The sequence below is a fragment of the Sus scrofa genome, chromosome 16 (assembly GCF_054392235.1).
Source record: "Sus scrofa isolate SSC_HxYL_T2T_F1_AM1 chromosome 16, Sscrofa_HxYL_maternal_Yorkshire_Landrace_v2.0, whole genome shotgun sequence".
NCBI lineage: Eukaryota > Metazoa > Chordata > Mammalia > Artiodactyla > Suidae > Sus > Sus scrofa.
Genome location: NC_139398.1, coordinates 54,949,116 through 54,973,144, shown reverse-complemented (window position 1 = coordinate 54,973,144; position 24,029 = coordinate 54,949,116). Strand labels below are relative to the sequence as shown.

At 35.2% G+C, this 24,029-nt stretch overlaps 1 protein-coding gene across 3 annotated transcripts in view; it reads left to right on the top strand.

Annotated features, from left to right (window-relative positions):
• Positions 1-24,029, top strand: part of SREK1IP1 (SREK1 interacting protein 1) — a 469,058-nt gene that overhangs the window by 309,976 nt on the left and 135,053 nt on the right. For all 3 annotated transcript variants that reach the window (XR_014831456.1, XR_014831455.1, XR_014831454.1), the window contains one exon: positions 23,484-23,650. The gene's annotated coding sequence lies outside the window, so the exon portion shown is untranslated. The remainder of the gene's footprint in view (positions 1-23,483; positions 23,651-24,029) is intronic.

Sequence of the window (24,029 nt, the reverse complement as noted above, 5' to 3'; positions counted from 1 at the left end):
GCTTGTATTGCTATAAACTTCCCTCTGATAACTGATATTGCTGCATCCCATAGGTTTGGGCTTGTTGTGTCTTTGCTGTCATTTGCTTCTAGGTATTTTTAAATTTCACTTTGATTTCTTCAGTGATCTGTTGGTTGTTTAGTAGTATGTCCTTTAGTCTCCATGTGTTTTTTTTGTTTTGTTTTTGTTTTTTTCCTTTTGATTTCCAGCCATATAGCATTGTGGTCCAAAAAGAGGCTTGATATGATTTCAATTTTCTTAAATTTTCTGAGGCTTGATTTGTGGCCCTGAATGTGATCAATGCTAGAGAATGTTCTGTGTGGACTTGAGAAGAATGTGTATTCTGCTGCTTTTGGAAGGAATATTCTATAGATATCTCTTAAGTCCATCTGGTCTAGTGTGTCACTTAGGGCCTGTGTTTCCTCGTCAATTTTCTTACTGGGTGATCTGCCCATTGCTGTAAGTGGGGTGTTAATGTCCCCCACTATTATTGTGTTATTGCCAAGTTCTCCTTTTTTTTTTTTTTTTTTTTTTTTTTTTGTCTTTTTGCCATTTTTCTTGGGCCGCTCCCACGGCACATGGAGGTTCCCAGGCTAGGGGTTGAATCGGAGCTGTAGCCACCGGCCTATGACAGAGCCACAGCAACACAGGATCCGAGCCGCGTCTGCAACCTACACCACAGCTCACAGCAATGCCGGATCGTTAACCCACTGAGCAAGGGCAGGGACCGAACCTGCAACCTCATGGTTCCTAGTCGGATTCATTAACCACTGTGCCACGACAGGAACTCCCCAAGTTCTCCTTTTAAGGTTGTTAGCAGTTGCATTATATATTGGAGTGATCCTATGTTGGGTGTATATATATTTACAGTTGTTATATCCTTTGATCATTATATAATATCCTTTGTCTGTTAAAATATCTTTTATTTAAAGCCTACTTTGTCTGACATGAGTATTGCTACTCTTTCATTCTTTTGATTCCCATTTGTATGGAATATTTTCTTCCATCCTCTCACTTTCAATTTTTGTGTGTCCCTAGAAGTGAAGTGGGTCTCTTAAAGATAGCTTACATATGGGTATTTTTTTTTTTTTATCCATCAGCCAGTCTATGTCTTTTGGTTGAGGCATTTAGTCCCTTTAAATTTAAGGTTATTATTGATATGTATGTTCTTACTGCCATTTTATTAACTGTTTTGGATTTGTTTTTGTTGGTATTTTTTCTTCCATTCTTCTGTTGTTCTCTTTTCTTGTCTGATGACTATCTTTAGTGTTGTATTTCTATTTCTTTTTCTTATGTGTGTATCTCTTGTAGATTTTTGGTTTGCAATTACCCTGAAGTTTTGATAGAGATATCTACCTGTATACAAGATTGTTTTAAGTTGTTGGTCTCTTAATTAAAAGTGCATCTCCAATGTACTGCATTTATACCCTTCTCTGCTCAAAATTTTTGGTTTTGATAGCATATTTGTATGTGGATGATTTGCTTCCTTTACTGTATGTATGCCTTTACTGTTTAGCCTTGTCATTTGCAATATTTTCGTTTCTAGTTGTGGCCTTTTCTTTTCCACCTAGAGAAGTTCTTTTAGTATTTTTTGTAAAGCTGGTTTTGTGGCGTTGAATTCTCTTAGATTTTGCTTCTCTGTAAAGCTTCTGATTTCTCCCTTCAATCTGAATGAGAACCTTGCTGGGTAGAGTAATCTTGGTTGGAGGTTTTTTCTGTTCATCACTTTACATATATCTTACCACTTCCTTCTGGCCTTCAGAGTTTCTCCTGAAGAATCTGCCCATATCCTTATCTGTGTTCCCTTTTATGTTACTTGTTTCTTTTCCCTAGATGCTTTCAATATTTTCTCTGTGTCTTTAATTTTGGTCAGTTTGATTAATACATGTCTTGGACTTTTCCTCCTTGGATTTATATTATATGGTAATCATTGTGCTTCTTAGATTTGAGTGAGTGGTTCCTTTCCCATATTAGGGAAGTTTTCAGCCATTTTCTCTTTAAGAATTTTCTCTGGCTCTTTCTCTCTCTTTTATCCTTATAGCACCCCTATAATATGGATGTTGGTGCATTTAATGCTGTCCCAGAATTCTTTTAGCCTATCTTCATTTCTTTTTGATTTTTTCTCTTTTCTGTTCCACATCAGTGATTTCCACCAGTCTGTCTTCCACCTCCCTTAGTTGTTCTTCTGCCTCCTGTGTTATGCTGTTGTTTGCTTCTAATGAATTTTTTATTTCAGTTATTGTATTTTGCATCTTTGCTTGCTTGATCCTTAAATCTTGTATTTCGTTGCTCAATGTTTCTTGTAATTTAACAATCTTTGCCATCAGATTTTTTTTAACAAGATCTTGAATCATTTTCACTATCATCAGTCTAAAGTCTTCTTCATGGAGGTTGATACTCTCCAGGTCACTTAGCTGTTTTTCTTGTTTTTTTTTTCTTTCTCTCTTACCTGAGTCATAATTCTCTGACTTTTCATTTTTGTATAGATTTTTGGTGTTCTTCTATTTGCAGACAGTAGAGTTGTAGCCTGTCTCGTTTGTGATATATGCCCACTTTGTAGCTGAAGTTGGTGTGGGGGCTTGCTGTAGGCTTCTTGATGGCAGGGACTGGTGCCTAGCCACTCTACAGTAGTGTAAAATTTTTATACTTGCTTTATTCTCCCGCCTATAGATACTTGGTTAAATAATTTATATCCCCTCAAGTACAAATATATTCTGTCATTTGGTAAAGTGTTCTGCATGTCAGTTTTTTCATATTGGTTAATCATGTTTTTCAAATATTTTATATCTCATGAATTTGTTTTTGTTTGTTTTACCAGACCTTAGAGAAATCTTTACAAAGGTTTTAAAAATGTAGATATAATTAACATATAACTTTATATCAGTTTCAGGTATACCATATATTGATTTGATATTTGTATATATTGCAAAATAATCACCATTATAAATCTGACTAACATCCATCATCATACATCATTAGCACATTTTTTTCTTGTGATTAAAAACAAGTAAGTCTCTTGGCACCCAAACATGCAATATACTATTAATAAATATAATTCCCATTCCATACACTATATCCTATGACCTATTTATTTTTTATCTGGGAGTATGTACTTTTTAACCCCCTTTATCCATCTAGTTCATTCCTATCTCACACCATTGGTAGCCAACAATTTGTTCTGTGTATCCACAAATTCATTTTTGTTTTGTTCTTAGAATCCATACATAAATGATCACATGGTGTTTGTCTCTCTCTGACTTATTTCACTTAGCATAATGTTCCCAAGTTTCATGTATCTTGTGGAAGATAGGAAGATTTCCCTTCTTTTTTATGAGTGAATTTATATCTCTATCTATCTCACATCAAAATTTGTTTATCCATTCATTCATTAATGAAATACTAGGTTGCTTCCATTTTTTGCTATAGCAAATAATGCTGAAGTGAATGGGGGTGTATGTATCTTTCCTAATTAGTATTTTTGTTTTCTTGGGATAAATATTCAGATGTGGTATTTCTGGATCATATCGCAATTCTGTTTTGCATTTGAGGAATTTTCATGCTGTTTTCCATAGTGGCTTCACCAGTTTACTTTTCCATGATCAGTGTCCAAGGATTCTTTTTTCTCCATGTCCTTGCCGTGTGATCATTTGTCCTTTTGATGATAGCCATTCTAATAGATGAGAGGTGATTGTGGTGTTGATTTATATTTCGCTGATTAGTGATATTAATCATTGGTCTCCATGTACCTGTTGGTTATCTGTATGTCTTTTTTGGAAAATATGTCTACTCAAATCCTCTGCGTGTTTAAAAAAAAAAAAACTGGATTATTTGCTCCTTTTCTTTTGAGTTGGATGGGCTCTTTGTATATTTTGGATATTAACCCCTTACCAGATAAACAACTTGCAAATATTTTCTCCCATTGTTGTGATTACCTTTTCATTTTTTTTGATGGTTTCCTTTGCTGTGCAGAATAATTAAAATTTAATGGTATCTCACTTATTTTAGCTTTTGTTTCCTTTGATATTTGTGTCAAATAAAAAAAATCATTGCTGAGACCTATATCAAGAGCTTGTTGCTTATTTTTTTCTCTAAGAGTTTTATCATTTTCAGGTCTTTTGTTCAAATTTCTGATGACTTTTGAGTTAATATTTGAATATGGTGTAAGATAGTGGTCCAATTTCATTCTTTCACACTTGCAATACAGTTATACCAGCACCATTTATTGGAAACAGTGCCCTTTCTCCATTTTATAATCTTGGCTGCTTTGGTGTAATTTATTGATCACATATACTCATGAATTCATTGCTAGATGCTTTATTCTGTTTAATCAATCTCTGTGTCTGTTACTATGCCAGCACCATACTTGGGATTACCATAGCTTTGTAATGTAGTTTGAAATCAGGGAGTGTCATGTCTCCAGCTTTGGATTTCTGTCTCAAGATTTCTTTGGCTATTTGGAGTCTTCTGGTTTAATGAAAATTTTTAGATTTTCTTCGTTGTTGTATTTTTGTGAAAATGCCATTTGAATTTTGAGAGGGATTGCATTGAATCTGTAGATTACTTTGGGTAGAATGGATATTATAACAATATTAATTATTCCCATTCACAAGCATGGAAAATCTTTTCATTTATTTGTGTCTTCAATTTCTTTTATCAGTATTTTATTTAAAAAAATTTTTTAATTGTCATTTCCCCAATTTTTATTCTACTGTAGAGCATGGTGACCCAGTTACACATACATGTACACATTCTTTCTTCTCCCATTATCATGCTCCATCATAAGTGACTAGACATAGCTCCCAGTGCTACACCAGCAGCATCTCATTGCTAATCCATTCCTAAAGCAATAGTCTGCATCCATTAACCCCAAGCTCCCAATCCACCCCACTCCCTCCCCCACCCCCTTGGCAACCACAAGTCTATTCTCCAAGTCCGTGAGTTTCTTTTCTGTGGAAAGATTCATTTGTGCCATAACTTAGATTCCAGATATAAGTGATATCCTAGGGTATTTGTCTTCCTCTTTCTGACTTAACTCAATATGAGAGTCTCTAGTTCCAGCCATGTTGCTGCAAATGCCATTATTTCATTCTTTTTATGGCTCAGTAGTATTCCATGGTGTATATACTCCACATCTTCCTAATCCAATCATCTGTCAATGGCCATTTGGTTTGTTTCCATGTCTTGGCAGCTGTTGTGAATAGTGTTGCAATGAACACGCAGGTTCATGTGTCTTTTTCTAGGAATGTTTTGTCCAGATATGTGCCCAAGAATGAGATTTCTGGGTCATATGGTAGTTCTCTGTATAGATTTCTAAGGTACCTCCATATTTTCTCCATAGTGGTTTTACCAGCTCATATTCCCACCAACAGTGCAGGAGGGTTCCCTTCTCTCCACACCCTTTTCAGCATTTGTTATTTGTGGACCTATTAATGATGGCCATTCTGACTGGTGTGAGGTGGTATCTCGTGGTAGTTTTGATTAGTATTTATTTCTCTAATAATCAGTGATGTTGAACATTTTTTCATGTGCTTGTTGGCCATCTGTACAGAACTATAAAACATTAATCAAGGAAATTTAAAAAGATGTAAAGAAATGGAAAGATATTCCATGCTCCTGGGTTGGAAAAATTAATATTGTAAAAATGGCCATACTACCGAAAGCAATCTACGGATTCAATGCAATCCCTATCAAATTACCAAGGACATTTTTCATAGACCTAGAACAAACAATCCAAAAATTTATATGGAACAAAAGACCCAGAATCGTCAAAGCAATCCTGAGAAACAAAAACCAAGCAGGAGGCATCACTCTCCCAGACTTCAGGCAATATTACAAAGCCACAGTTATCAAGACAGTGTGGTACTGGTAACAAAACAGACAGACAGACCAATGGAACAGAATAGAGATCCCAGAAATAAACCCAGACACCTATGGTCAAGTAATCTTTGACAAAGGGAAGCCAGAACATAAAATGGGAAAAAGACAGTCTTTTCAGCATGTATTGCTGGGAAACCTGGACAGTGGCATGCAAATCAATAAAACTAGAATACAACCTCACACCATGCACAAAAATAAACTCAAAATGGCTGAAAGACTTAAATATAAGAAAAGATACCATAAGACTCCTAGAAGAGAACACAGGCAAAACATTCTCTGACATCAACCTTACAAATATTTTTTCAGGTCAGTCTCCCAAAGCAACAGAAATAAAAGCAAAAATAAACCAATGGGACCTAATCAAACTGACAAGCTTTTGCACAGCAAAGGAAACCAAAAAGAAAACAAAAAGACAACTTACAGAAGGGGAGAAAATAGTTTCAAATGATGCAATTGACAAGGGTTTAGTCTCTAGAATACACAAGCAATTTATACAACTCAACAGCAAACAAGCCAACAACCCAATGGAAAAATGGGCAGAAGACCTGAATAGACATTTTTTTCCCTTGTTTTTCATTGAAAATCTGACACTCTACCCCTCTCTGGTGGCCACTAACCATTCTCTACTCCCCTATAACAAACATAACAGGGAGTAAGTGGTGTGGGGAGAAGAGAAACAGGCATTCCCCAATACTACTTTCAGACTGGAGAAAAGTCTTTCTTCATTTTTAAGTTTCACACCATTGATATCCACTTCTCTCTGTATCACTGGGTTCTGTTAAATGCAGTAATAGCCTTAGCTTTGGGGACCAGTATGTACACTTAAATAATCTGTGCAGGTGATTCTGATTTGCTACCTTCCAGTGAAAACCACCATTTACCACCCTCCTCCCAATCTGTTTACCCAGCTTACATCTTTCCTTTTACTCCTATTTTTGCCATTATCTTGGTGACTTTAGCACCCATGTAGAAGTTCTGTTGACTCCTCAGATTCAATGACCTCTGCTAGTCCCCTTCACCAACTCACCTGTTGTGACCATATTTGAAATCACCTAGAATACATCCACTTCTCAAGTTCATCTTCTTTTTTTTCCTTGCTTTTAATCTATTACAATGATAAACTGAAATAATAGAGGTCAAAATAGTAATATTTCCATAAAAAGCTCCTCAATGGAGTCCATTAAATTGCTATTTCTGTTTTTTTAAATTTTTTAGATTTTAATTTTTTATTAAAGTACAGTTGATTTATAGTGTTGTGCCAATTTCTGCTGTACAGCATAGTGATGCAGTCATACATATACATATACTTCATTTTTCTCTTTTTCTCATATTATCTTTCATCTTGTTCTATCCCAAGACACTGTATATAATTCCCTGTGCTATACAGTAGGACCCCATTGCATATCCATTCTAAGCATAATAGTTTGCTTCTACTTACCCCAAACTCCTAGTATAACCCACTCCCTCCTATTCCCCCTTGGCAACCACAAGTCTGTTCTCTATATCTGTGAGTCTGTTTCTGTTTTGTGGATAGGTTCATTTGTGCCATATAATAGGTCCCACATATAAATGATATTATATATAGTATTTGTCTTTCTCTTTCTTACTTCACTTAGTATGATAGTCTCTATTTGCATTAATGTTGTTGTAAATGCCATTATTTTGTTCTTTTTTATGGATGATTAGGATTCCACTGTACATATATACCAAGACTCTTCAATTAAGTGGTCCTAGGAAAACTGGACAACATGGAAAAGAATGAAATTAGAACATTCACTAACACCGTACACAAAAATAAACTCAAACTGGATTAAGACCTAAATATAAGGCAAGATTCTATAAAACTCATAGAGAAAAACACAGAATGCTCATTGTCATAAATCACGGCAACATCTTGTTGATCCACCTCCTAGAATAATGACAATAAAAACAAAAGTAAGCCAAACGAACCTAATTAAACTCAGAAGGTTTTTCACAGCAAAGGAAACTATAAAAAAAAAAAAAAAAAACACCCACAAGATGTGAGAAAATCTTTGCAAACAGTGCAACCCACAAGGGCCTAATTTTCAAAATATACAAACAACTCATACAACTTGACAAGAAAAAAAAATAGTAAAATGAGCAGAAGACCTAAATAGACATTTTTTCTAGAGAAGACTTATGGATAGCTAATAGGCACATGAAAAGATGCTCAGCATCACTAATTCTCAGAGAAATGCAAATCAAAATTATAATGAGGTACCACCTCACACCTGTCAGAATTGCCATCATTAACAAGTCTACACACAAAAAATGCTGGAGATGGTGTGGAAAAAAAGGGAACCCTCTTTCAGTATTGGTGGGAATGTAAATTGGTACAATCACTATGGAAAACAGTGTGAAGGTTCCTCAGAAAACTAAATATAGAACTATCATATGAACCAGCAATCCCACTCCTGGGCATATATCTGGATAAAACTATAATTCAAAAAGATACATGGACCTGTATGTCCATAGCAACACTATTCTCCATAGCAACACTATTCACAATAGCCAAGACATGGAAACAACCTCAATGTCCATCTACAGATAAATGGATTAAAATATGGTAGCTACATATAATAGAGTATTACTAAATCATCTTTAATCCTAATTTCTCATCCTGTGACCAAAACTTCCATTTGTTTCAGCTTTAGATTCCCTACTACTTCTGTGTGAGCTTTTAGATGTGGAGAACACTTCCTGTTTTTCACATTTCTCACAATTCACCAGTTCACTCCTTAGCTTCACTTCCATCCCATCTACTAGAGCCCGTCTGTTCAAAGACTTTTTTGTCAGTATCCTGAAATTTACCATACTCTTGGCCTACTTGTGTTTCTCTCTACGAAGTTTATCCCCAAACCACTACTCTTGAGCCAACCTAAACATGACACCACTGCTCCTAAAACTCAAGGTCCCTCATGTTATGACTTGCCCCAGTAGCCATTCTCAATGTTCTTAAGACCCACAATCAGCTCCCCAGCCTTATTCCTCACCAGCCTCCATTGGACTTTGCTCTGTAATTTAAATACTCCTCTCCCTAGAATTTTTCCATCTTTCTATCTGCATGAATGTAGAAATTCCAGTAGTTTCCCCTAGCCTTTCTTAATGCAATATACTCCCCAGATCATTGCTATTCAAAGAACAGACCATGGACCAAAGCTGGTCCATGAGCTGTTACTGGTTGTTGAGGCGGTAAGAAATACCTCCCAATTGTTAAATAGTCACATCAACTAAAATCTCCACTTGGTTCAACTGACATTATCTCTCTAGGCATTTATGTCTCTAAATCCTCTTTTCATTTGATGTCTTAAAATTCCTTTCAGAATTATGTTGTTTCATCTTCACAATGCTCACAAAGGGCCATCAGCTTCATTTCTTCCAAAGCAGTAACCCCATCACTACTCCACACTAGATTTGCTATCTCTCCTTCATGCTTGCCTATTATCGAAGGTGTATCTCTATTTCATCACTTACATTATTTATTATAATTATATATTTAGATCAAATTACTTGTTCTCCCACCTCCTTGAAGTGACTTTCTTACTTATTTTTGTAGGTCAGGTTTTAGTATAGTATCTGGCTATTGATAAATGTTTTACAAATAAGTGAATTTACTATTTTCTCTAAATCCCATGATCTCTTGTGTTTTGCATTATAAGAGTATCTTCCTTGTAGAAAAAAACATAAATTAAGTAAAACCCCCAGTTTTACATCCACTTCTTACATTTATCATACTTCTTCCTTGAGTACCTATTATCCATCAGTCTACAGTTATTTCCTTCAATCATGGTTTTTTTCCCATTTCCTTCTGTTATCTGAGATGTGGCTCCATCAATTAATACTTCCTTATTGCTCTTTTTAGCATCTCCCTGCCCTGACCTTGGTATATCAACATATTTAGTGCACACTAACCCCCAAATTAACTACCCACACACCCATTCTCTTGTCCCAGATGCCACTCTTTCTCTTTCTCTTTACAAAAAAAAAAGTGTTTTTGTAAAGGCATCCACCTTCAAATATATACAGTGCTTTCTAGAATCAAATCTTACAATTAAAATTAAATTGCTTTAGAAAATATCACTAACTCCTCCCTTATCACTCCACATCAAATTTTCACCAAATCAAGTCTAGTATTTGTCTTAAAGTATCTTTCAACACCATAAAATTCTCTCTGTTCTATCTAATCTGACTCAGGTCCCCATCTGAGGTAGACTTAACAGCCAGAAGTATGACTAAAAGTATTACTATGGATTAAGTATGTATTTTTTCATTCTTTTACTCAAGTATATTTTTAATGATTAAAGTACATGTTGATTCAACACAAAGATAAAAATCCTACATTTTCACATACACTGCCTCCAGAAGAATAAAGAAAAACTGACAGAGACAAAAGGGAAAACAGACCACTCTGTGGTCATAGTTGTCAAACTAAAAAGACCTCTTTCAGGATGGAAGACCTGTACTTACACTGAGAATTATAAAATACTGATTATTTCTCTAATAATCAGGGATGTTGAGCATTTTTTCATGTGCTTGTTGGCCCTCTGTATATAGTCTTTGGAGACATATCTATTCAGGACTTTTGCACATTTTTCAATTGGGTTGTTGGTTTTTTGCTGTTGAGTTGTATAAGTTGTTTGTATATTTTAAAGATTAAGCCCTTTTCAGTTGCATCATTTGAAACTATTTTCTCCCATTCTGTAAGTTGTCTTTTTGTTTTCTTTTTGGTTTCCTTTGCTGCGCAAAAGCTTGTCAGTTTGATTAGGGCAAATCAAAACTACCATGAGATACCACCTCACACCAGTCAGAATGGCCATCATTAATAGGTCCACAAATAACAAATGCTGAAAAGGGTGTGGAGAGAAGGGAACCCTCCTGCACTGTTGGTGGGAATATGAGCTGGTAAAACCACTATGGAGAAAATATGGAGGTACCTTAGAAATCTATACAGAGAACTACCATATGACCCAGAAATCTCATTCTTGGGCACATATCTGGACAAAACATTCCTAGAAAAAGACACATGAACCTGCGTGTTCATTGCAACACTATTCACAACAGCTGCCAAGACATGGAAACAAACCAAATGGCCATTGACAGATGATTGGATTAGGAAGATGTGGAGTATATACACCATGGAATACTACTGAGCCATAAAAAGAATGAAATAATGGCATTTGCAGCAACATGGCTGGAACTAGAGACTCTCATATTGAGTTAAGTCAGAAAGAGGAAGACAAATACCCTAGGATATCACTTATATCTGGAATCTAAGTTATGGCACAAATGAATCTTTCCACAGAAAAGAAACTCACGGACTTGGAGAATAGACTTGTGGTTGCCAAGGGGGTGGGGGAGGGAGTGGGGTGGATTGGGAGCTTGGGGTTAATGGATGCAGACTATTGCTTTAGGAATGGATTAGCAATGAGATGCTGCTGGTGTAGCACTGGGAGCTATGTCTAGTCACTTATGATGGAACATGATAATGGGAGAAGAAAGAATGTGTACATGTATGTGTAACTGGGTCACCATGCTGTAAGTAGAAAAAAAATTGTATTGGGGAAATAATTAGAAAAAAGAAATAAGTTTTTTAAAAAAAGAAAAGCAAGGGGAGGCAATAAGGTAAAGGAAGTGTTCAATAATGAGTTAGAGGAGATTTGCAAACAATTAGAACACTAGATTATGTGTTTGCAGAGGCATTATTTTACAACAAACTTGATGTAATTTGTTTAAAGATGTAGCAATACATCAAACAAATAATCTTAAACCTTGTACCCAGAGGACAGCATTTATATTTAAGGAGTTGTATTTTGTAGGATAATTTGAGTTTTCCTACATGCCTTAGAGTATTTTAAGGGATTTCAAATTGTAATATGAGGACATGTTATGTGGAAACGTTTCATATTTAAGTGGAGAATATAATTGACTTAAGATACTGTCTTTTAGCTTATCTTTTCAGAATGCAAATAGGCTAGAAGGTGAAGTATGCTGCTGCTTATCAGAATTGATCTTATTTATGACATTTCTGTATGTTCTCATACTTGGAATTTTACTCTAAATGTAAGAAAATATCTTCATGCTGTTATCTGAAATATCTTCTTTGCTTTTGATAAAGGCATAAAATTACAACAAACTTCTTAATTTTTTTCATTTGCAACATCTGAATAAGTTCAGTGTCTTGAATGCACTTTTGATTGTTAGTGGTGACTGCTTATATCTTTCAGTTTTAAGTACAATACTGAAAGGAAAGCATATGATTTTATTTTAAATGAATTGGGAGTATATTTTGCGGTTTAGAGTATTTATGAGTTATTTCTTTTACTCTTACTTAAAATTTATAAAGTAATGTATTTAATACTTTAGATTATTTAGTATGAAAAGAGTTGACTTATCACCTTATAGGTAGGCTGAGACAGAGCATACGGGAGCTGATGAACATAATTGTTCAATAAATCTGAAAACTTGCAGTCACACCTAGGTTTGATTTTATGTGGCAAGATTTTATTTGTGCCTATACAAAAGTGAGCAGTATTACCAGAGTAGTTAAGGTCACAGGCTTTGGCATTAGTTTGACCTGGATTTCTAGTTAAATGATCCTGAAAAAAAAAAAAGTTACTAATTTATCAATGCCTCAGTTTTATTTTATTTAAAATAAGGAAAATAATGGTACTCCTTCACTGGGTATTGGTATGAATTAAACAAGATAATAGATACACAGTGAAAGGTAAAATTGTAAGTGCTCGGCATCATTTTAGCTGTTTTTATTGGTGAACAGATAACAGGTAAGAAAAAAATATTTGAACTTGATGAAATGTGTGGGATTTTGATGAGAAGATACTGATATGGGCATTATTTACCTATATTGAAGAGATTATTAGGGAATTTATATAGAAAGGGACATTAATTGGGATTAATTTATTTATTTTTGTCATTTCTAGGGCCACTCCCATGGCACATGGAGATTCCCAAGTTAGGGGTCTAATCGGACCTGTAGTCTGTAGCTGCCGGCCTATGCCACAGCCACAGCAATGCCAGATCCGAGCTGCATCTGCAACCTACACCACAGCTCACGGCAATGCTGGATCCTTAACCTACTGAGGAAGGCCAGGGACCAAACCTGCAACCTCATGGTTCCTAGTTGGATTTGTTAACCACTGCGCCACGACGGGAACTAATTGGGATTAATTTCTATCCACCTGTCCCATTTTACAGATATATAATGTTTAATAGTGGTTAGAGCTGAGTGGCACAGGAAGTTTTTTGTTTGTTTGGTTTTGGTTTTTTGGGTTTTTTTTTTTTTTTTTGAGCCTTTCTAAATTTTATACAGTGAACAAATGGGTTCATTGATTTCTGTTGTGTAATGATTGGTTGCTACTGGTTTGTCATATTGCATCTTCACTTAAAAAAACCCACAATGGTTTTCCCCAGGTATTAAATAATATTTTTATTATGGCAAATATATGTGAGATAAAAATTCATTTTACCCACTTTTAAGTTTCAGTGGCATTAAGTCCTTTACATTGGAGTGCATGAAATATTCTTTTACATCATTGCTTTTTTTTTTTTTCCCCTCATCATTTTACTTTATTTTCTCCCTTCTTTTCTTTTTTTTTTTTTTTTTTTATTTTCCCACTGTACAGCAAGGGGGTCAGGTTATCCTTACATGTATACATTACAATTACAGTTTTTCCCCCACCCTTTCTTCTGTTGCAACATGAGTATCTAGACATAGTTCTCAATGCTATTCAGCAGGATCTCCTTGTAAATCTATTCTAAATTGTGTCTGATAAGCCCAAGCTCCCGATCCCTTCCACTCCCTCCCCCTCCCATCAGGCAGCCACAAGTCTCTTCTCCAAGTCCATGATTTTCTTTTCTGAGGAGATGTTCAGTACAGCATTGCTTTTATTGTTTACATGGTATTCTAGTCAGTAGATGATATTTTATTTACTTTATTAAATATTTAAATGGTTTCTGATTTTATTTGTTATTACAGTAAAACTGGCCATTGGAGAGGCTGATCTGGAGAAACAAAAGAATGTTAAATATTTTTATATTTAGGGACATCTATTGTAAGAGCAGGTGGTTGGTAAGGTCAAATAATTGCAGAGGAAGTGATTTGGGGTCATCCTGTCATTTATTCCATCCTTCCCATCTCCAAGTGGACTTTTCGCCTTTGGGTGACAAAAGATAATGAATGAAGAAAGAGTGGCAGAAATTAGTCCCTAGGTTTTAATTGCCCTTTTCCACTTTTATCTCTTTGCTATTTGTTTTGTCTGCCACACATGAAGGGATATTTCTGAACTCATTATCATGTGGATTTAGAAGTTAGTATCTAGCAATGTTCCACATTTAAATTTAGTATATATATGGTTACTAATTTTAGTCCAAACTCCAAACTTGACCATATGTGCTAACTTTGTTCTACTTACTTATGTTGTAAAAGAAGGGAACTGCGAGTGTTGGAGACTCGGTGTACTAGCAGCATCGTCTGAGCTCTGCAGTGTTGACTCCCCCAACCCATTTTTTTAGGGCCACACCCACAGCATATGGAGGTTCCCAGGTGAGGGGGCCAATCTGAGCTGTAGCCTCTGGCCTATGCCAGAGCCACAGTAACATGGGATCCGAGCCACGTCTGCGATCTACACCACAGCTCACAGCAAGGCTGGATCCTTAACTCACTGAGTAGGCCAGGGATGGAATCCGCATCCTCACAGATACTAGTCGGGTTCATTAACCACTGAGCCATGATAGGAACTCCTTGACTCCCCTTACTGAGGAGCATGTTGATTTACTGTAAGTGATGTTGACATTCTGTTTATACTATAAATCTGTATTTGATTTTCCATTTTTAATGGGGTTTTTTGGGGGGGGTTGGGTTAGTAAAGAAAGAACAAAGAGTTAATCCCTGTTGGTTATATTCAGTTTATCAATTATGTTAACTATTAGTTTTTTGTTTTGACATTTTAAATTATTTTTGATGCAATTTAGTAAGTATAGAAAAGTACCAAGAAACAGAAAACACTCAAAATTCTATCATTTTATGGTAATATTTTGTGATATTTCCTTGTAGTTTATGTGCATTTTTCATGTAGTTGAGATTGTAATGTAATTGTATGATTTAACATACTACTTTTTCCTAAATGTTGGATCAAGAATTTCCCCATCCATATCAGTTTCATCCTGGGAGAAAATGGATAACACACCCACATAGGTAATTTGAGGAAAGATTAATAAAAAGACTATTTAAAAAGATGTGGGAAGAGGGAAGGAAAATATAAAGAAGGGATAATACAGTATTGAGCACTTAAAATATGACTAGTCCAAATTCAGGTGTGCTGTTAATGTTAATATACATACTAGATTTCTAAGACTTACTATGAAAATAGAATGTAAAATATTTTTATTAATCATTTTTATATGATTATGTATTGAAATGATAATTTTGATTTGTCACATTAAATGATATAAATTACTCATATTTGTTTCTTTTAATAATGTGACTATATGGAAAAATTTAAATTATGTATATGTTGATTATATTATATATCTATTAGAAATACTAGTGCAGAGTGAGGATAATACTAGTATGGAGTCAAGTATAAAGAGGCATTTCTAAGCCTGAAAAGGCCACAGAGGATTCTGCATAAAAATTAGCTGATAGAAACCATAACCTTCAATTGAAGGCTCCAACCAAACTGCAAAGATCCAGAAAGAAGAAGAATTAGGGGAATAACTACTCTGACCCTATTCTCTTCCCCTACCTCTTCCTCTCAAATTTCTGTCTGACTCTCCCGTTGGTTTAAACCAGCAGGAAGCCAGCTGATGCAATCCATAGAGGCTGGCCTACCTGAGCCCATAGCAGGATAGAAAAAGAAAGTGAATCTGGAGGAATCTATTGAAGATATCCAGCATACCACGTCATTAAAATACTGTGCAAATACAGTTTTCAAGGACTGTATATTCCACTTTGTGTATTATATTGTACTATGAAAATGTTGAGACAAGTTATAATGTAAACTGCTTATGGAAGTTATTTAGGGTAGATAGTTTAATCTTTCAATACATTTTAAATAAAACTGTGGTTTCAGTTTGAACAGCAATTGAGCAGTTCACTGATAGAGTTTTCTAAAGTGGACTCCAGAATTTGAAAATTGATAGTATTTTGACATTGCCTATTTTATCCCCATATCCAAAAGAACATTTTCTTTAAGAGTAATTTTTTTTCCTATCTATAAACTAATGGGGGGTTGGCACACAGCCTTGATTTTGTTGGATTGTGTTTATTTAATTTGTTTCTATTTATTGCTTTAATTCTGATATATTAATTAATAGCTTATATTCTTAAATTGATGAAATTTCTTTTATTCATTAAAAGAACATGTAAAACTCATGTTGGTATAGTTTTGATAAATAGACTAGTTATAATACCTTCTAGGACATTTTCTTTCACTTAACAAGAATTGAATGCTTGGTACAGTGTGAATTCCATTATGACTTCTGGCCTCATGAAGAATACGCTAGCACAATCAAAAGCCTTTCAGTTTGTTCTCAAGTGGTTTGAACATGATTGTATATATTGTATGCTTTGTATTTTTATCATAGACATTAAAATATAAACATCTGTTCAGTTCTAAAATTTAACACAAATTCAAAATTAGTGAAACAACATTACATTTGTGGTAAATATTTCAGAATTAAAAGTTTTACTGGATGTTTATTCTGATTATTGTTATGTGTAGAGAGACAAAACTCAACTGTAGTTGCTTTTAGGTTTAGAAAGGACTATCTAGATCTGAAAATGTTCCGAGACAAAATGATAATCCATGTTCTCTGAAACAAACTGTTCCCTTGAAAATCGTGATTCATGTTTTCATAAGTAAATAGTAATTAGGAGTAGTGTGTCCATTAGTTATTTATGACTAATTATATTAATAATAATTTTTATATAGGTAATATACTAACATATCCAATAACCAAAAAATATTAATTTTAGACTAAAAAGACTTTCTATGCTTAGCTCCTTCTGCTCAGTTTTGACTCCCCTCAGGTAAACTTTATTCTTAGTTTCTTAGACTTCTTTACAGAGTTTCTTTATGTATAAACCAAAAAGAATATAAATGCTTATCTTTCCCCATTTTTCACAAAGGGAATATATTATACACAATGTTTCCATTTCCTCTTCTTTTCTCACCATCAACATTTTTAATATTCCTGACTTTTGTTACTTCCTTTTATTTTTTAATTCTTGAGAGAATATTTTGTCACAGTTTTAATCTCTGCTGTGTTCTTCTGACTCTTGTTCTTTGGTAAATTTTGCTGCTTTCCTTTTTCCTTTCAGCACTGTTGTGCCAGGTAGGATTCAATGCAAATCGATGATGGGAGATTGTATATGGGGTTGTTCCTGTGGGTGTGGGTTCCCAGGGAACTGAATTTCTCATTCTCTCTTTGGGGAAGTAAAAACTTTTACCTTAGCAAGTATCAGTGGGTGAAATGACATAGTGTGCTATATCTGCTTTTGGGTCAGGTTATCCCAAAGAGATGGTTATTTTGTCTCTGTCTTTTTTAGTGCAGCTGGATATTGTTCTGGTTTTTAATTAAAGTGGCTAGACACTAAGGGATGAGCTGCCCAGGAATGTTAGAAGTTACTAAGCATTTAGGACCCTGGCTGACCAGGCAACAGTAAACTCCTCATCTTTTAAAAACTATGGCTAACTTAATTGATGAGCTCTAGTAGTTTTCCAGTAGCATCTTTTGGATCTTCTATGTATATATCATGTCTTCTCAAACAGTGACAATTTTACTTGTTCTCTTCAGCTTGGATTTCTGTTATTTCTTGTTACTGCTGTGGCTAAGACTTCCAAAACTATATTGAGTAAAAATACTGAGAGTAGGCATCTTTGTCTTGTTCTTGATCTCAGACAGAATGCTTTCAGCTTTTCACCATTGAGTATGATGTTAGCCATTGCGTTTGTCCTATATGGCCTTGATTACATTGAAGTATACTCTCTTTATGACCACTTTCTGGAGAGTTTTTTTTTTTTTTTTTTTTTTGTCTTTTTGCCATTTTCTTGGGCCGCTCTCGCGGCATATGGAGGTTCCCAGGCTAGGGGTCAAATCGGAGCTGTAGCCACCAGCCTACGCCAGAGCCACAGCAACGCGGGATCCGAGCCGCGTCTGCAACCTACACCACAGCTCACGGCAACGCCGGATCGTTAACCCACTGAGCAAGGGCAGGGACCGAACCCGCAACATCATGGTTCCTAGTCGGGTTCGTTAACCACTGCGCCACGACGGGAACTCCTGGAGAGTTTTTTTAATCATAAAATTCCGCATCCATTTATCAAAACTTTTACTGCATCTATTGAAATGATCATATTGTTTTTATTCTCTAAATTGTTAATGTGGTGTATTACAGTGATTGACTTTGTGAATATTGAAAAATCCTTGCATCCCTGGGATAAATCTCACTTGATCATGGTGTATGACCCTTTTAATGTATTGTTGGATTTGGTTTGCTAATATTTTGGTAAGGATTTTTGCATCCATGTTCATCAGTGATATTGACCTGGATACAAAATTAATATACAGAAATATATTGCATTTTTATACACTAACAACAAACTATCAGAAAGAAATTAAGAAAAGAAATTAAGAAAACAATCTCATTTACCATCACATTAAAAATAATAAAATTGCTAGAAATAATCCTAAGGAGGTAACCATGAGACCCTGAAAGAAATTGAAGACCATACAAACAGAAAAATATACTATGTTCTTGGATTGGAAGAATCAATATTGTTAAAATGACCATAACACTCAAGGCAGTCTCCAGATTCAATGCAATCCCAATTAAATTACCAATGGTATTTTTTATAGAACTGGAACAAAAATTTTAAAATTTGAATGGAAACACAGAAGGCCCCAAGTAGGCAAGACAAACTTGAGAAGGAATAACAAAGCTGGAGAAATCAGTCCTCCTGATTTAAGACTATAAAACAGAGCTATAGTAATCAAAACAGTATGGCACTGGCACAACCTTCCCCCCCCCCCCAAAACACAGATCTTTGGAACTGGATAGAAAACCCAGAAATGAATCCACACACCTATGGTAAATTAATTTACCACAAAGTAGGCAAGAATATATAATGGAGGAAAGACAGTTTGTTCAATAAGTGGTGCTGGGAAAACTGACAGCTACATGTAAAAGAATGAAGTTAGAACATTAACACCATACATTAAAAATAAACTCAAAATGGATTAAAGACCTAAATGTAAGATCAGATACCAAAATCTAGAGCAAAACATAGAACACCTTTTGACATAAGTTGTAGCAATATTTTTGGATCCATCTTTTAGAATAACGGAAACAAAAGCAAAAATAATTCAACTGGGCCCAATTAAACTTAAAAGCTTTTGCACAGCAAAGGAATCCATAAAAAAAAAAAATGAAGATAGCCTATAGAATGGGAGAAAATATTTGTAAATAATGTGGCCAATAAGAGACTAATCTCCAAAATATGCAAACAGCTCATATACTGTGCTATTTATCTCTCTCTATATATATGTATGCGTATATATACATATATATATATATATATAAACAAATAACAAGCCAACCAAAAAATGGGCAGAAGATTTAAATAGATATTTCTCCAAAGAAAACATCCAGATGGCCAACAGGCACACAAAAAGATGCTCAGCATTGCTAATTATTAGAGAAACGACAATCAAAGCTACAGTAAAGTTCTACCACACCCCAGTCAGAATGGCCATCATCAAAAAATCTACAAATAATGCTAGAGATGGTGTGGAAAAGAGGAACCCTCATACATTGTTAGTGGGAGTCTAAATTCATGTAACCACTGTGGGGAACAGAATGGAAGTTCCTTGAAAAACTAAAAATGGAACTACTGTATGACATTCCTGGGCATATTTCTGGAAAAGACAAAAATAGACAAAAATATATCACATAGATGTATAATCTAAAAAAGTGATATAAATGAGTTTATTTACAAAATAGAAATACAGAGCTACAAGTCACACTTAACTTTCGAACATAGCATTTATATCTGAATTCAAATTTGTAATAGTTAACTTCATTATCTAAAGTCAACTATAGTCTTTAGCTACTTTTAGAAGAAAGTCTAAAAGGTTTAATTGGAGCTGCAGCTGCTGGCCTACACCATCAGCACAGCAAGATGGGATCCAAACCACTTCTGTGACCTACATTTCAGCTCACGGCAATGCCTGATCCTTAACCCACTGAGTGAGGCCAGGGATTGAACACACATCCTCATGTATACTAAGTGGGTTCTTAACCCACTCAGCCATGACAGGAACTCCCTAAAACTTATTTTATAATTTTAATTATTTCCTTATGGTATATTTTCTTGGAGGGAATCTGAGTATCAAAGGGTATAATAATTTCTATCGTTCTTTTTTTTTTGGTGGTGCACCTATGGATATACCCGAACCAGGGTGGAGATCAAACCTGTGCCTCTGAAGGTACTAGAACTGTTGCAGTTGGGTTCTTAACCCACTGTACCAAAGTGGGAACTCCTTTCTTTTGTTCTTGATATGGAGTGCTTTCCAAAAAGGTTGGCCACAGCCCATCACCAGTAGCACCATATTTATGTGAGAATTCTAGTTCACATTTTTATCTTAGAGCAGGAACAGTAAAAAGTGAATCCAGTCAGCACAGAGATCAAATGTGAGGCAGGGGACATCTGCTCAGGGTTGGGCTGAAAATTGCTGCTCTCGGGTAGGACCTGGCCCATAGATCTTCTGTGTTTTGATTGCACACACACATATGCATATATACATTTCACCAAGATAAAAATTTAGCATATTAAAGTGTTCATTAGTTTTTAGTATATTAATAAGGTTATACCACAACCATCATCACAATCAGTTTAGAGGATTTCCACCATCCCCCAAAAGAAACTCTGAACACATCAGCAGCCACTCCACATTCCCCTCTCCCCTCAGCCCCTGGAAACCACTAGCCTACTTTCTCTTTTCTATGACAAAATCAGATTTACCAGTGGGGAGAGGAATGGGAGGAAGGGCACAGTAAGGGTAGGGGATTAAGCAATACAAACTATGATGTATAAAATAAGTAACAAGGTATATTGTACTGCACAGGATATTAAAGCCATTATCTTGTAATAGCTTCTGTAAAAGTATTGATTCACCATGCTATCCACTTGAAACTAATACATATTTTAAAGCAACTATATTTCCATTTAAAAATGTATTATTGTTGAAAATTGAGTAGTTCTTTATTACTTCATTACCACTAAGGCTCCCACCAAGTAATTTCCTCAAGAAATTCTGCAGAGTAGACGAAGACGTGTGAGAAGTATTTGTGATAAAAGTTTTCAACTGATTTAAAAATTATAGAATTGCCTTATTATTAAAAGGCAAATATAATTCATAATGATCTATGATATTTTTTAACAGGGTACTTATGGATTGATATCATTTGCCAATGCATTTTCAGAAGGAATAAAACTAATTTATACCTCAATTTCCCCTGGAGGGTTGGTCTTGTAGATCAGGCTGAATAATTTTTAAAATGCATATAAAAGTAAATGATTGTAATATGAAGTATTTTGATATACTTTTAGTACTCTGATACTTGGAGAAGAGTGTCAATAATCTGATTTTGAGCTGCAGATAAAAAAATAGGAGAAAATTAATAAAGAAATGTTGATTTTCAGATGGCTTATTTTTTCTCTTAGTGTGTTAGAAGTTCTCTGCTCATTTAATACAGAATTAGATGGCAGTGAAATTACTGTAAGTCTGAGTGCAACCTTGGAAACTTAGTTAACTAATGCAATGTTGGAAGCTACTCATGCTGATATAGCACTACTCAATTCAGGTGATTTCATTATTTATTTAAAAAAACAAAATTTGCCTTAAAATAACTATAATTAGATTTTGAAACATAGTTGTAGTAGATTGTTTTCAGTAAATGCAAAGTCCTATTTAGAAAACCTTTCCATTCACCTAATGGATCAGATTTTTATTTTCTGTTCAGAAATAGCATTCTGAATTAGTTCAGTTTATTTGAAAATTAAAAACATCAAGTTTTTAAAAATTTGACTCTGTGGCATTCCTGTCGTGGCTCAGTGGTTAACGAATCCGACTAGGAACAATGAGGTTGTGGGTTCGATCCCTGGCCTTGCTCAGTGGGTTAAGGATCTGGCGTTGCCCTGAGCTGTGGTGTAGGTCGCAGACATGGCTTGGATCCCACATTGTGGCTCTGGCGTAGGTCGGTGGCTATAGCTCTGATTCAACCCCTACCCTGGGAACTTCCATATCCTGCAGTAGCAGCTCCAAAAATGGCAAAAAGACAAAAAAAAAAAAAATTGACTTTGTATTCGGTGAGATTTTAAATGAAGGTGTGTCTTCATCATTTGTATATTTTAAACTTGGTGTGCATTCAGGCCTTGATTATATGAGAAGCAGTGGATTGAAAATTTTCACGAAAGTTCTTGTTCTTATCCCACGTTTCCCTTCTTACTTGTGCAGTGAGAGAAAGCAGTCAGTATTATGGGGCAAATGGAGTACCTGACACATAACCTAACCATTTTTTATTATGGATTTTAAATACTAAGAGTCTACATAGGGAAAAGAGATTAACCATTCTTTAAAGCCAGCCTTGATTGATATGCCATTATTCAGAACTTTTGACACTGGGACTGTATAGTCACAGTTACTACATGGCTCTTAATTATTTCGAAAGTTTAAAATATGGCAACATTTAATATACTAACAAAAGACCTCCTATAATGACATTTTCACTGAAAATACAAGTACTCTTAACCTTCTACATGATTAATTTAGTTGAGTTTGTAGAAACGTGTCCTGGGAGTGTGATTTGTTAAACTTTAGAGTGGTCTCCAGAGGAAGTCTTTGGAGTGGGTCCCCTTGGAGAGCTTGAAAACTGGATGCTCTTTGCCTTGGGGTGCCTTCCACATGATTCTGTCAGGAGGCAGGGGGGAACTAGTGACTGCAATTGCAATATTTGTAAAGAGAAAGTGGTGGTAATATGAAAGTAAATCTGGAGTTCCCGCCGTGGCGCAGCAGAAACAAATCCACCTAGGAACCATGAGGTTGCAGGTTTGATCCCTGGCCTCGCTCAGTGGGTTAAGGATCCGGTATTCCCATGAGCTGTGGTGTAGGTCACAGAGGTGGCTCAGATCTGGTGCTGCTGTGGCTGTGGCGTAGGCTGGTGGCTGCAGCTCCAATTCGACCCCTAGCCTGGGAACCTCCATATGCTGTGGGTGCGATCCTAAAAAGACAGAAAAGACAAAATAAAATAAATAAAATAAAATAAAAAGTAAATCTTCCAAAAATGGAAATGCTAAATATAACTACTTTATTAAGATGGAAGTAAATGCGAGGAAAGGACTAGAAACGTGGGTGAAGGAATGAAAAAAAACATGAAAGATGGAATTTTTGGTCATGGGGTGCCTAGTTCTGAAGGTTCAAACATAATATTGAGTCACAAATGTGGCATTTTATGGAAAACGTTAAATCAATATGTATATTGTTTCTTCCCCTTTAAATTGCCATAGGCATTCTCTGATTTGGTGAAATACATAAAGGTGGAAGAATTCACTTGCCATCATCTTCTGGCTATCTTTCCTGGAGTCGACCTGATTTAAGCTGTCAGAGTAACAGAGTAACAACTGCTTGAAGCACTTGAAGATGGAATTTACAAACACCCAGTTCTACGTGGGAGGTAGGTACATGTAAATGTTTTCTTTTATATATGTTTCTCATAAGCATTCAATACTTTTTTGTGTTTGTAATAAAACTGAAAGGAAACTCTGAATTAGGCTTTGACACTTTAACATTTAAATATGTAAATCTTTAAAATGTGTATGAAGATGGTATCTAGAAGTATCCAATTATTTTTTAAATTAAGAATCTGAGATTGGCAAAGTATTGTTCTATAAAATTACACTTTCTATTAAAAATTAGGGTTATTTTTAGTTGTACACGTGTATATTTGAGTGGCTTCTTAATTTCAGTATCTAAGTACCTAAAATTCTTTTCTTCCTCTTTTTTTTTTTTTCATCTTTTTGTCATTTTTTGGGCCGCTCCCGCGGCATATGGAG